Source organism: Monodon monoceros, unplaced genomic scaffold (assembly GCF_005190385.1).
Source record: "Monodon monoceros isolate NGI ecotype Baffin Bay Population unplaced genomic scaffold, NGI_Narwhal_1 Super_Scaffold_12, whole genome shotgun sequence".
NCBI lineage: Eukaryota > Metazoa > Chordata > Mammalia > Artiodactyla > Monodontidae > Monodon > Monodon monoceros.
Genome location: NW_021703768.1, coordinates 90,897,202 through 90,913,360, shown reverse-complemented (window position 1 = coordinate 90,913,360; position 16,159 = coordinate 90,897,202). Strand labels below are relative to the sequence as shown.

Below are 16,159 nucleotides of genomic sequence, written 5' to 3'. Positions count from 1 at the left end.
TGTTGTTGGAGTCAGTCTCCTAGTATTTTGTTGAGGATTTTTGCATCTATGTTCATCAGTGATATTGGTCTGTAGTTTTCTCTTTTTGGTATCAGGATGATGATGGCCTAATAGAATGAGTTCAGAAGTGTTCCTTCCTCTGCAATTTTTTGTAATAGTTTCAGAAGGATAGGTGTTAACTCCTCTAAATGTTTGGTAGAATTCACCTATGAAGCCATCTGGTCCTGGAATTTTGTGTATTGGCAGTTTTTAAATTACTGATTCAATTTCAGTACTGGTAATTTCTCTGTTCATGTTTTCTATTTCTTCCTGGATCAGTTTTGGGAGATTGTACCTTTCTAAGAATTTGTCCATTTCTTACAGCTTGTCCATTTTATTGGCATATAGTTGCTCATAGTAGTCCCTTATGATCCTTTGTATTTCTGTGGTGTCAGTTGTAACTTCTCCTTTTTCATTTTTGATTTTATTGATTTGAGCCCTCTCCCTTTTTTTCTTCATGAGTCTGGCTAAAGGTTTTTCAATTCTGTTTATCTTTTCAAAAAAACCAGCTTTTAGTTTCACTGATCTTTTCTCTTGTACTTTTTGTCTCTATTTCATTTATTTCTCCTCTGATCTTTGCTCTTTATTTTCATCTACTCCATGTCTTGGGGTTAGTGCCAGACTACTGGCAAGCAGAGCTGTGTCCTGGAGTCTGGATGCAGGGCCCAGGGATCCCAGAGTTGGTGTCAGGTTGCTGGTGGTGGTGGGGAGGGGGATGTTCCTGACATAGTTAGGTATGGTGTCTGGGGTGTCCTGAAGCTTGTGTTGGCCTACTGGTGGGAAGGGCTAGGGTCCAGCTGGTCTCAAGGCAGGTTGAACCCACAGGCTGTGGGATTGTGGTTTTGTGGTTTTTCTTGCCTCTGATGTCTGCCCCCTGGTGGGTGAGGCTGGTCCAGGGGCTACAGCAGGCTTCTGGAGGGTAGGGCTGAGGCCCAGGAAATTCTGGGGCTGGTGCTTGCCCACTGGTGGGTGGAGCTGTGTCCTGGGTCCTCTGGTGGGTTGGGCTCTGTCTAGAGGCAGCTGTGTACTCAGGAGTTCTGTAGGCAGCCTGTCTGCTGATAGGTAGGGCTGCGTCCACACCCATTTAGTAGCTGGGCCTGAGGCATCATAGCACTGATGCCTACAGGCTGTTGGGCGGGGCCAGGTCTTGGCTCTAAAGAGCTAGAGGGAGGATTTCAGAATGGCACCCAGGAGATTTGTTCAAGATGGCAGAGTAGAAGAATGTGCACTCACTCCCTCCTGTGAGAGCACCAAAATCACAACTAACTACAGAACAGTCATCAGCAGGAAGACACTGGAACTCACCAAAAAAGATACCCCACATCCAAAGACAAAGAAGAAGCCACAATGAGACGGTACAAACACAATAAAATCAAATCCCATAACCACTGGGTGGGTGACTCACAAACTGGAGAACAATTATACCACAGAAGTCCACCCACTGGAGTGAAGGTTCTGAGCCCCACTTCAGGCTTCCTAACCTGGGGGTATGGCAACAGGAGGACAAATTCCCAGAGAATCAGACTTTGAAGGCTAGTGGGATTTCATTGCATGACTTCGACAGGACTGGGGGAAACAGAGACTCCACTCTTGGAGGGCACACACAAAGTAGTGTGCACATCAGGACCTAAGGGGAAGGAGCAATGACCCCATAGGAGACTGAACCACACCTACCTTCTAGTGTTGGAGGGTCTCCTGCAGAGGTGGGGGGCAGCTGTGGCTCACTGTTGGGACAAGAACACTGGCAGCAGAAGTTCTGGGAAATACACCTTTGCATGAGCCCTCCCAGAGTCTGCCATTAGGCCCACCAAAGAGCCTGTAGGCACCAGTGCTGGGTCACAACAGGCCAAACAACCAACAGGGATGGAACCCAGCCCCACCCATCAGCAGACAAGCAGATTAAAGTTTTACTGAGCTCTGCCCACCAGAGCAACACGCAGCTCTACCCACCACCAGTCCCTCCCATCAGGAAGCTTGCACAAGCCTGTTAAATAGCTTCATCCACCAGAGGGCAGACAGCAGAAGTAAGAAGAACTACAATCCTGCAGCCTGTGGAACGAAAACCACATTCACAGAAAGACTGAAGGAAAAGGCAGAGGACTATGCACTAGATGAAGGAACAAGATAAAAACCCAGAAAAACAACTAAATGGAGTGGAGATAGGCAACATTCCAGAAAAGGAATTCAGAATAATGATAGTGAAGATGATCCAGGACCTTGGAAAAAGAATGGAGGCAAAGATCAAGAAGATGCAAGTAATGTTTAACAAAATGTTTAACCTAGAAGAATTAAAGAACAAACAAACAGAGATGAACAATACAGTAACTGAAATGAAAAATACACTAGAAGGAATCAATAGCAGAATAAGTGAGACAGAAGAATGGATAAGTGACCTGGAAGACAGAATGGTGGAATTCACTGCCACTGAACAGAATAAAGAGAAAAGAATGAAAAGAAATGAAAACAGCCTAAGAGACCTCTGGGACAACGTTAAATGCACCAACATTCACATTATAGAAATCCCAGAAGGAGAAGAGAGAGCAAAAGGACCCGAGAAAATATTTGAAGAGATTATAGTCGAAAAGTTCCCTAACATGGGAAAGGAAATAGCCACCCAAGTCCAGGAAGCACAGAGAGTCTCAGGCAGGAAAACCCTAAGTAGAAACATGCTGAGAAACAGTAATCAAACTGACAAAAATTAAAGACAAAGAAAAATTATTAACAGCAACAAAGGAAAAATGACAAATATCATACAAGGGAAGTCCCATAAGGTTAACAGCTGATTTCTCAGCAGAAACTCTACAAGCCAGAAGGGAGTGGCATGATATACTTAAAGTGATGAAAGGGAATAACCTACAACCAAGATTACTCTACCCAGTGAGGATCTCATTCAGATTCGACAAAGGAATCAAAAGCTTTACAGACAAGCAAAAGCTGAGAGAATTCAGCACCACCAAACCAGCTCTACAAGGAATGCTAAAGGAACTTCTCTAAGTGGGAAACACAAGAGAAGAAAAGGACCCACAAAAACAAACCCAAAACAATTAAGAAAATGGTAATAGGAACATATATATTGATAATTACCTTAAATGTGAATTGATTAAATGCTCCAACCAAAAGACACAGGCTCACTGAATGGATACAAAAACAAGACCCATATATATGCTGTCTACAAGAGACCCACGTCAGACATAGGGACACATATAGACTGAAAGTGAGGGGATGCAAATGGAAATCAAAAGAAAGCTGGAGTAGCAATACTCATATCAGATAAAATAGACTTTAAAATAAAGAATGTTACAAGACACAAGGAAGGACACTACATAATGATCAAGGCATCAATCCAAGAAGATATAACAATTATAAATATATATGCACTCCACATAGGAGCACCTCAATACATAAGGCAAATGCTAACAGCTATAAAAGAGGAAATTGACAGCAACACAATAATAGTGGGGGACTTTAACACCTCACACCAATGGACAGATCATCCAGACATAAAATTAATAAGGAAACAAAGCTTTAAATGACACAATAGACCATATAGATTGAATTGATATTTATAGGATATTCCATCCAAAAACAGCAGATTACACTTTCTTCTCAAGTGCACAAGGACCATTCTCCAGGAGAGATCACATCTTGGGTCACAAATCAAGCCTTGGTACATTTATGAAAATTGAAATCATATCAAACATCTTTTCCGACCACAACACTCTGAGATTAAAAATCGATTACAGGGGGCTTCCCTGGTGGCGCAGTGGTTGAGAGTCCACCTGCCGATGCAGGGGACGTGGGTTCGTGCCCCGGTCCGGGAAGATCCCACATGCTGCAGAGCGGCTGGGCCCGTGAGCTATGGCCGCTGAGCCTGCGCGTTTGGAGCCTGTGCTTTGCAACGGGAGAGGCTACAACAGTGAGAGGCCCGCGTACCGCAAAAGAAAAAACAAAAAATCGATTACAGGGAAAAAAGTGTTAAAAACACAAACACATGGAGGCTAAACAATATGGTACTAAATAATCAAGAGATCACTGAAGAAATCAAAGAGGAAATCAAAAAATATCTAGAGACATATGACAATGAAAACATTATGATCCAAATCCTATGGGACACAGCAAATGCACTTCTAAGAGGGAAGTTTATAGCAATATAATCCTACCTAAGGAAACAAGAAACATCTCAAATAAACAATCTAACATTACACCTAAAGGAGCTAGAGAAAGAAGAACAAACAAAACCCAAAGTTAGTAGAAGGAAAGAAATCATAAAGATCAGATCAGAAATAAATGAAAAAGAAATGAAGGAAACGATAGCAAAGATCAATAACACTAAAAGCTGGTTCTTTGAGAAGATAAACAAAATTGATAAACCTTTAGCCAGACTCATCAAGAAAAAGAGGGAGAGGACTCAAATCAATAAAATTAGAAATGAAAAAGGAGAAGTTACAGTGGACACCGCAGAAATACAAAGCATACTAAGAGACTAATACAAGAAACTCTTTGCCAATAAAATGGACAACTGGAAGAAATGGACAAATTCTTAGAAAGGTATAACCTCCCAAGACTGAACCCAGAAGAAATAGAAAATATGAACAGAGCAATCACAAGTAATTAAATTGAAACTGTGATTAAAAATCTTCCAACAAACAAAAGTCCAGGACCAGATGGCTTCAAAGGTGAATTCTATCAAACATTTAGAGAAGAGTTAACACCCATCCTTCTCAAACTCTTCCAGAAAACTGCAGAGGAAGGAACAGTCCCTAACTCTTTCTCCAAGGCCACCATCACCCTGATACCAAAACCAGACAAAGATACCAGAAAGAAAAGAAAATTACAGATGAATATCACTGATGAATATAGATGCAAAAATCCTCAACAAAATACTAGCAAACAGAATCCAACAACACATTAAAAGGATCATACATCTTGATCAAGTGGGATTTATCCCAGGTATGCAAGGATTCTTCAATATATGCAAATCAATCAATGTGATACACTGTATTAACAAACTGAAGAGTAAAAACCATATGCTCGTCTCAATAGATGCAGAAAAAGCTTTTGACAATATTCAACACCCATTTATGGTAAAAACTCTCCAGAAAGTGGGCACAGAGGGAACCTACCTCAACATAATAAAGGCCATATATGACAAACCCACAGCCAACATCATTCCCAATTATGAAAACCTGAAAGCATTTCCTCTAAGATCAAGAATAAGACAAGGATGTCCACTCTCACCACTATTATTCAACATAGTTTTGGAAGTCCTAGCCATGGCAATAAGAGAAGAAAAAGAAATAAAAGGAATAAAATTGGAAAAGAAGAAATAAAACTGTCACTGTTTGCAGATGACATGATACTATACATAGAGAATCCTAAAGGTGCCACCAGAAAACTTCTAGAGCTAATCTATGAATTTGGTAAAGTTGCAGGATACAAAATGAATGCACAGAAATCTCTTTCATTCCTATACACTAGCAATGAAAAATCTGAAAGAGAAATTAAAGAAACACTCCCATTTACCACTGAAATAGAAAGAATAAAATACCTAAGAAAAAACCTACCTAAGGAGGTAAAACCCTGTACTCAGAAAACTATAAGACACTGATGAAAGAAATCAAAGATGACACAGATGGAGAGATATACCATGTTCTTGGATTGGAAGAATCAATATTGTGAAAATGACTCTACTACCCAAAGCAATCTACAGATTCAGTGCAATGCCTATCAAATTACCAATGACATTATTTTGTTTACAGAGGTAGAACAAAAAATCTTAAAATATTTCAAGAGACACAAAAGACCCTGAATAGCAGAGCAATCTTGTGAAAGAAAAACGGAGCTGGAGGAATCAGACTCCATGACTTCAGACTATACCACAAAGCTACAGTAATCAAGACAATATGGTACTGGCACAAAACAGAAATATAGATCAATGGAACAGGATAGAAATCCCAGAGATAAACCCATGCACCTATGGTCAACTAATCTATGACAAAGGAGGCAGGGATATACAATGGAGAAAAGACAGTCTCTTCAATAAGTGGTGCTGGGAAAACTGGACAGCTACATGTAAAAGAATTAAATTAGAACACTCCCTAACACCACACACAAAAATAAACTCAAAATGGATTAAAGACCTAAATGTAAGACCAGGCACTATAAAACTCTTAGAGGAAAACATAGGAAGAATTCTCTTTGACATAAATCACAGCAAGATCTTTTTTGACCCACCTCCTAGAGTAACTGAAATAAAAACAAAAATAAACAAATGGGACCTAATGAAACTTAAAAGCTTTTGCACAGCAAAGGAAACTATAAACAAGACAAAAAGACAACCCTTAGAGTAGGAGAAAATATTTGCAAACAAGTCAATGGACAAAGGATTAATCTCCAAAATATATAAACAGCTAATGCAGCTCCATATTAAAAAAACAACCCAATCAAAAAATGGGCAGAAGACCTAAATAGACATTTCTCCAAAGAAGACATACAGATGGCTAAGAGGCACATGAAAATTTGTTCCACATCACTAATTATTAGAGAAATGCAAATCAAAACTACAATGAGGTATCACCTCACACCATTCAGAATGGCCAGCATCAAAAAATCTGCAAACAGTAAATGCTAGAGAGGGTGTGGAGAAAAGGGAACCCTCTTGCACTGTTGGTTGGAATGTAAACTGATACAGCCACTATGGAGAACAGTATGGAGGTTCCTTAAAAAAGTAAAAATAGAACTACCATATGACCCAGCAATCCCACTACTGGGCATATACCCTAAGAAAACCATAATTCAAAATGAGTCATGTACCACAATGTTCACTGCATTTCTATTTACAATAGCCAGGACATGGAAGCAACCTAAGTGTCCATCGACAGATGAATGGATAAAGAAGATGTGGCACATATATAAATGGAATATCACTCAGCCATAAAAAGAAAAGAAATTGAGTTATTTGTAGTGAGGTGGATGGACCTAGAGTCTGCCATACAGAGTGAAGTAAGTCAGAAAGAGAAAAACAAATACCATATGCTTAACACATTTATATGGAATCTAAAAAAAAAAAAAAAGTTTCTGAAGAATCTGGGAGCAGGATAGGAATAAAGACACAGATGTGGAGAGTGGACTTTAGGACATGGGGAGGGGAAAGGGTGGGCTTGGACGAGGTGAGTGAGAGTGGCATGGACATATATACACTACCAAGTGTAGAATGGATGGTTAGTGGGAAGTAGCCACATGGAACAGGGAGATCAGCTCGGTGCTTTGTGACCACCTAGAGGGGTGGGATAGGGAGGGTGGAGGGAGACGCAAGAGGGAGGAGATATGGGGATATAGGTATATGTATAGCTGATTCACTTTGTTATAAAGCAGAAACTAACTCACTACTGTAAAGCAATTATACTCCAATAAAGATGTTAAAAACAATAATTGCTCTATGATTTCCAGTATCCATTATTATCTTATCGCAGTCTGCTATGACTTGATATTATGATACTTAAAAAAAAAAAACACTTATCTTAGAAAAATTTCATTAAACTCCCCCATTTTGTATTCTGTTTTCATTTTTTTACCTTCTCATATATGAACTCTACAATATAATATTATACTTTATTTAAATAATAACTTGTCTTTCAAAAACAACAGCCTGTTGCTGAGGATAAGTCCCTGTTGACGATAGTTGAGAGAGGAGAGCTCCCTTCTTTCACCCAGCCTTGACTTGTAGGATGGGGGCTCTCTTATTGACACAGAATCTTGAGAATACTGAGGATCTGATTCTCCTTTCCAATCGTGCCGTCATGGTTACATACCGGGAGAGGCAAGCCAAAATGACAGGCTACTTTCCCCACCAACACCAAGCACGTAGCTCCTATAGTGAGAGTGTCATTGAGAGAGAAGCTTGACATTTTCCCCACCCCCAAGCTCCAGATCCTTGGCTCAGAAATGTCCCTGAGTGGAGAAGCAGATCATAAAATAGACAACTCCTAACATTTTCCCTAAGAAACTGACTTCATTTGCGACAGAACATGGAGAGGTTCAAACCTAAAGAAAGAACAGTGAAAGTTGTGATGAAAGGCAATGGAGAGGCGATTCAAAATACAGGATAAACTGTAGGCTGACTGGTTTTCAGGAGAGAACCAGGGACTGAGACAGCTCCATCTCCCACCCTGTTTAAATTTTGTCACAAATTATATCTTTACACTTTGTTGTCATTAACATAGGTTCATAATTACTAATTTATGCATTTGTCTTTTAAGTCATGTAGAAAATTTTAAAAGGAGTTAAAAAGCAAAAAATATATATTAGTACTGGCTTTTAAATTTATCTATGTAGTCACCTTTGCCAATGTTCTTTATTTCCTCATATGACTTTCAGTTATTGTCTAGTGTTCTTTCATTTCATACTGAAAACTTCCTTTAGCATTTCTTGTAAGTCTGGTCTACAAGCAAAGCAGTCTCAGTTTTTAAAATCTGGGGATGTCTTAATTTCTCTGCCATTTTTGAAGGATAGTTTTGCCTGATATAGAATTCTTGCTTGACAGCTTTTTTTTTTTTTTTAAGAATTTTAAATATGTCATCTCACTGCCTGTTAGACTCCATGGTTTCTGATGAGAAATTCACTGTTAATCTCATTGAGAATCCCTTATACATGACCAGTCACTTGCTGCTTTCAACATTTCTGTTTGTCTTTGTCTTTCATTTGATTTTAATATGTCATAGTGTTGATCTCTGCATTTATGCTGCTTGGAGTTTGCTGAGATTTGTTGTATGTGTAGATTCATGTTTCCTCAAATTTGGGAGATTTTCAGCCATTATTTCTTCAAATATATACTTTTCCCCTTTTCTTTCTCTCTTCCTTCTAGTGCTTCCATAAAGCATATGTAGATTTGATTAATGGTGTCCTGCAAGTCCCTCAGATCCTGTTCCCTTTTCTTCATTTATTTTTTCTTCCTGGTCCTAAGACTGGATAATTTCAGTTGTCTTATTTTCAAGTTCACAGAGCCTTTGTACCTGCTCAAACCTGCTGTTGAATACCTCTGAAATATTTTTATTTTATTTTAGCTATTGTACTTTTTATCACCAGTCTCTATTTGGCTCCTTTTGTAAAATTTCTGTCTCTTTATTGATATTCTTATTTTGCTCATATATCACTTTTAAAATTTCCTTTAGTTCTTTGTCCATGGTTTCCTTCAGCATTTTGAGTATATTTACCACAGTTGATTTAAGTCTTTATCTAGTAAGTCTAATGTTTGGGCTTCCTCAGGGCCAGATCTGCAAACTTATTGTTTTCCTTTGAATGGGCCATACTTCACTGTTTCTTTGTATGACTTGTGATGTTTTTTTTTTTGTTGTTGTTCAAAATTAGGCATTTTGAATATTTGCATGTGATAATGCTGGAAATCAAATTCTCTCTTTTCCCCAGGATTTTCTGTTGTTAATCATTGAAGGCTGAAGCCATCCAATTGTTTGGTGACACTTCCAAACTACTTGTGCAAAGACTATATTTCTTGTCATGTATGGACACTAGAGTCTGTTCATTATTTCATTTGTCAGTCAGTGACCTGACAGAGATTTCTTTACTGGAGCCAGGATGATGAAAATAAATACTACTCTCTCATTCTTTGCAGCTTGGCTCTGAGCTTGATTACTTATTCATCACTATGCCAGGCTGCTTAGAACTTTGTGTTAGCCTTTATCTACTGGTTGAGTAGAGCCCAGGACATACAGGTCTGTCAGAGGTATAAGCCTATGGTTCTCTCAGGTCTTTTCTGATCATGTGTCTGGTTCTGAGTACTACTCCTACCTCAGTAAATGAGGTGGCCCTTCTGAGCATTTGCCTTTCCTTCTGCTCAGAATTCTTTCCAAAGATATTCATAAGGCTCACTCTCTTACTTCATCCTGGTCTCTGTTCATATATCTCTTCAGAGACGATTTCCTTAACACAGAAGTCCACTCTGGTCAATCTCTATCACTTTACCCTGCTTTGCATTTCATGATAGTACTTATCACTTTTTAACATATTATATAACCATTCTTTATTGCTTTCTTCATCTACTTTAATGTAAACTTGATAAAAGCACATATTTTTACTTTTTACTCACTGCTGTATCCCCAATGCCTAGAATAGTGTCCAATATGTAAGGATCCCTCAATAATTACTTATTAAATGAACAAATTAATAGTTGGAAAAACATCACTAATTAATAAATTTAATTTCTCTCAATTATCCACATAACTTATTTATTTTTGCCAAGACATGGTAGAAAAATGAGAACTAAGAAGTTTTTTTTAAATCTTATTTTACTTAAAGAAGTTTTATGAAAATGAAATTCTTGAAAAATTGAGCTTCAATATTAGAAACTTTTTAAAATAAATAACTTAAATTGATACACATTTTCTGTTTTATATTTTCATGCAGTTTTATTATCTTTAATACAGTCAATTGTTCAAAATATAATAAGATTATTTCATGTTTACATCTTTGTAAGAATTTTTCCTATAACATAATATACACACATATATACTTTATCACATTACATGTCATGAAGAGAATTGTTACATTCATAATCTGGGGTCATAACCACATGTCTGTCACATGTAATGTTTTATTTTTCTTTAATCCTACCTTAAACCAACTCTCTCTATGATTTTTTTAACTTATCCTTGTTCTAAGTACTAATACTTCTGAAATCACAACTTTGATTGTCAGCTATAGTTTTTAAATATACAATAAGTTAAGTATGTGATTATTAAAACCAAAACCTTGTCTATGTATGCTCAAATCAGGCCTAGTACCCTCAGTGTAACAGCATTTGGAACAGAGTGATGGAAAATAGGGCAATGGATTATGGCATCAAATGAACATCAGTGCATCAGTGAAGGTCTCTGAGGCTTGATTTATTTTGAAAAATAAATTGAAAAATTAGAGGCTGAAATGGATGGTCTCTAAGTTCTTGTCCTTCTCACAGCCTTTCTTCTAAGAGGGATGACTAGATCTAGAAAGACTACTCAGGAAAGACCAAAGCTTGTTTCCTGGCACCCCAACTCATACATGAATAATAAATGGCTCCACTGGGCCTTTTCTGAACCCTTACATCCTAGACAATGAGAAAATAGGGGCTTTATTATGTAATTCCAACCATATCACATAAGTAATAGTACATTTGCACATGTAATATGAAACAAAGATACAAAGCAATTAATTACTGTTCCTACAGTATACCTCATTTCTCTGGAAACGTTCTTATACTCTTTGAGGGGGTTGAATTATCTGGATGAATATCTTCCATTTTTCCTTCCATGTAGGGACCACCTGATTTTCTTAAAATGTTCTCAACTAGAACTTTCCTGAGGACCATATCCAGATCAAGCAGCCAACAAAGAGCATTTCACATGCATCGGAAAATTTGCTAAATGCTCTCTGGACACAGACGCTCTTTCCAAGGCTTATGCTGTACTAGGGGAGACCTGGTCATCCACAAGCATCTCACAATCATTGCAAAGTTTTTCATAGAAAAAAAAGTATTGATACCACACATTTGTACACCCTTTCTATTTTATATGCTATGTAAACTGATTCACTATTTTATTTTTACAAATGTGAACTAATTTTCAGAATAATTCTTTGGAGAGGAGCAGCTATTATTAACTCCTTTTGTAATATAAGATTTATAAAAGAATACTGGAAGGTCCAAGATAACTTTGGGGAAACTTGGTTTTCATTGGTGTCCTTATGCCCTATGGGCATAATTACCATTTATTTCTGGAAAAATGATAAAGTATGAAATGCAAAAATATATTGATAGGGAAAATAGGAGGAAACATTTGAAGTAAAATTGTCCTAGGCATTCTGGTTACCTGGTTATATGGCTGCAGTCTAGGAAAAGATGAGCAAGTGGAATTTGCAGCTTTCATTGATCCCTTAGTTTCCTGATCAATTAGTTGAGCCATTTTAGTTACCAGTTTTAGAAACTTAATTCAAACTACCTTATGCAAATAATAAGAATAGAGTAATTTATTGAATCACATAATAGAGAAACCCATGAGTAGAGCTGGTCAGACAGGTTAAGTTCAGGCATTCAAATATTATTTTCAGGATTTTCTCTCTCTCTCTCTCTCTCTCACACACACACACACACATACACATGCATTCACTCACTTTCACATGTAGGCCATCTCCCCATAGTTGCCAATAGTAGCTGAATATTACATAATCCTTTCATCTTTAACAAGGCCATCAGAAAAATAATTTATCTTTCCTAATACATAGATACATGTATAGATAAAATTCCTGGAATTTTGTTGTTTGGATCAACAGAATCTGTGCAACACAGAACATAGTATAATCCCTTGAAAGAAGGAGATAGTGGGTATTATCTCTCTCAACCTCAACCACATGCACTGAAACTAGGTGAGGGAAACATCCTCCAAAAAACACCAGAAGAGGGAAATGTGTGCTGTGAGGTAAGGTAAGATAAGATAAAACAGCAAAATCTCCACTAGGCTTGTGTTCCACCAGCCACTAAGGGTTAACATAATGTCCTCAAGCAGTTACAACTCCAGAGGGGGATCCCAAACCTCAGAAAGTGTTGAGTGGACCATAGAAAATTACAGAGAATATAGCACTATGGTCTATAATTTAGGATTTTTATCTTCATACTTTTGAACTTTTTCCTCAAAAAGAGCAGTTTCATTCTGTAACTTTCCAGAGGACTCTGTGGGTCCTGCTGTGAGCTGCCCTAGAAATGGTGCTAAGAGAGCAGGGACCAGGTACCAAGAGAAGGACGAGGGAGGTTAGTGCCCCCAAAGATAGGATAGGCTGCTGCTGCCCTAGAGTTTTGATAATGGAACTCCCTGCCAGTGGAAGTCATTTCAGAGAAGAGCCCTTGCAGATGGGAGCAGGTGTTGGGAGCCTGTGTCAGGAGCTACTGCCAAGAGCAATTGCCAAAGTTGCTGCTGGGAAGCCACTTTGGGAGCAGAAGGAAAAACTGTCAAAAATCTTAGCCACCTTTTTTTCCTCCCCATCTAAACTGATGTTTAATTTTAAATCCTTCACTCAGGGGGGCAAACCCCACAACAACAACCAAACATTTCTTGACAGCCAGAGTATGTCTATTTCACAGGTGATCTACAGGTGCCATGTTGTGTGCACCTGGGGAATTACTACCTGCTTTTGGATAATAAGATACAAGATACTAGTAGCCGACATTTGATCTCAGAACTGCTAAACATTCTTTTGAAGAGTTGATTTTTAAAAGTTCTTCTTTATCTTTTATTTAGCCATCTTTATCATACCACTGTAAGTAAACACAAGGGTCTAGCGTGAGCGTAAGATCATTGTTCTTTCTAAATACCATGTATTTATATCAGTATCTAATTGATATGTAAACACAGATCTCAGAAGACTATATATTTCTATGTATTCCACTCCACAGTAAAGAATCAAATTCTTTCCCTTCATCACTCACTCAGTTAATATTTATGTACCCCCTCTCAGCAAAAGATGAAATAAAAATTTAAACTTCATATTTCTGATGTGATTGCCATCTAGTGGAGGAAAGAAGTATGTAAATAAATGTTTAGAAAACAACTGTAACAGGAATAGTTGCAAATTGTTGTCTGGAGAAGCTCAAGGGAAAAAGCTGCCTTTGCCCAAAGAACTTGGGTAAAGCTTTACTGAAGATGACACATTTCATCTGATCTAAATGAATGGAAGACCTAGCAATTCTAACAGGAATGCAAACCTACTGCAGAACTGGGAATTGCATTTCATATTTCAAAGTGTCACCTAGGAAAAGAGGGTTGTGTGTATTACAATTTAAATGAAGAAATAAGGTAACTGGGTCTCAGAAGTGTACAGGCTAAGTGCCAGATGAATGTTTTGGAAAATATATTTAGTGGACTAAAGGAATATTTCAAATCTTGATATGTGCTTCATAAATATGTACAGTTTCCTCCCAAAGTTTGATATGATCTATTCCTAGATGATGTGAATTAAAATTAACAAATAGAACTGATTTTATCTTTTACTTTTCTAGCCTCTGTTCCTTCTCACTCACTATAATTTTCCTAGCTTTCTTCTGAAGTTCATAGCAAGCAGGAGAAACAAGGTCCCATTGCCTGATTGTTACCATTTACAAAACTATTACTTAGTAAATAACAGATTCTCAGCATTTGGTGAAAGTTATTATGTCATAGGCACTATACTATGTAATTTACAGATATTAAATTATTTAATTCTCTTTAAAATACTTTAACATAGAATTGAGCCCATTTTTTAGTAAAGAGACTGAAGTTCAGCGACTTTAACCAAGTATCACATAGCTAGTGGGTGGTGATGTTACCACCCTAGCCAGGCTCTCTAGTTTCTGGTGATTTCAACACTAAGGGAATTGGAAAATGTAGTGTAAATTGCTTTAAGAATAGTTGTTTTGCCTTTCTGCACGAGCACTCATCGTGGTGCCACCAGACGCACCCTCAACATGCGGAACGACACCAGCGAGTTCATGGACCTGTGCATGCCGCGGAAATGCTCGTCCAGCTACCGCATCATCACTGCCAAGGACCACGTGCCATCCAGATGAACGTGGCCGAGGCTGACACGGTGACAGGCACGTTCAACGGCGAGTTTAAAACCTATGCTATCTGCGGGGCCATTCACAGGATGGGTGAGTCAGATGATTCCATTCTCTGACTGGCCAAGACCGACGGCATCGTCTCAAAGAACTTCCGACTGGAGAGGATCACAGATGTGGAGTATATGTCATAAATAAATAGTGAAAACCCACAAAACAAAACAAAACAAAACAAAAAAGAATACTTGTTTCAAGATGACTATTTTAGTACTTTCTTAGCTCAAGAAGAATAATTTTGTCCCCCCAAATATTTTTCCCAAATCATAAAATGCCTTAATATCATGATAAATTTCATGCTTATTTTTCCCCAAACATCTAAAGACATGACTAAAACTAACGTCATGCAGAAATATTTTAGTGAATCACAAATCACCATAGATCCCAGATAACCAAATACTAACTCATCCTCCAGTAGATCAGGTGTATTCCTGAATGTGGAAGCCAGGACATCTTGGTTGTTTATCAGCTTTTTCAACTGCTTATTAATTTCTTCTACATGATCTCCAAACTCAAAATTTTGTAAACCCTAAGTGATCCTTTCAAAACACTGAAGAAACTGTGGAGACATAACCCCACCTCACTCCTAAGTGCTTTTATTAACATGCAATAAAATTAAACACCCTGTGAACTCGCTTGTATGTGGAATCTTTAAAAAGCCCCAAACTCACAGAACAGATCAGATATGTGGTTACCAGAGGTGGGGGTTTGAGGAAGGGGGCAACTGGATGAAGGTGGTAAAAAATGCAACCTTCCAGTTTGTAAGATAAACAAGTACTAGGGATGTAATGTACAACATGATGACTATAGGTAACACTGCTGTAGGGTATACTTGAAAGTTAAGAGAGTAGATCCATGAGTGTTTATCACAAGGAAAAAACAGTATTTTCTTTTTCTTTTATTTTTTTGCATCTATATGAGATGACAGATGTTAACTAAACTTATTGTGATAATCATTTCACAATATATGTAAGTCAAATCATTATGCTGTACACCTTAAACTTACACAGTGTGGTATGTAAATTATATCTCAAGAAAGGTGGAAAAAAGAATTAAACGCAGTTTTTATCAAGTCGCTGATACATAAAGAGTTGGTGGGAGATCTGCCAGTTAGGTCCTGGGGTATACATAATATGACAGTTTATCTGGTTCAATAAAGTATCTGATAAAATAATAATGGCACAGGTCATGTAACAGCTCGTAGCTCTCATTACAACTCCCACTCTTATATTGGGTATTACAACCTAGAGCTAAACCCTTAAATGTTTCCCACCTTCCTTATTTAGTTGACCACCAACCAACAGTTGGATAGAAATGGTAAGCAGAGGTAGGGGATTCTAATGACAAGAACCCTGGGAGGAGAAATATGAAAGGTGGAGGTCCAGTTCAGGTTTGTCTGACTTGCTATATGATATTGGACAAACATCAAGCTTCTCTGGACCTACCAGATTCCAAATCTGTAAAGGGGGACTGATGATCCTGCCATCT

The 16,159-nt window shown here is 38.0% G+C and overlaps 1 pseudogene; it reads left to right on the top strand.

The window, feature by feature from the left end:
- The first annotated feature begins 14,521 nt into the window (after positions 1 to 14,521).
- LOC114892113 lies at positions 14,522 to 14,808 on the top strand (annotated as a pseudogene).
- Positions 14,809 to 16,159: the final 1,351 nt, after the last annotated feature.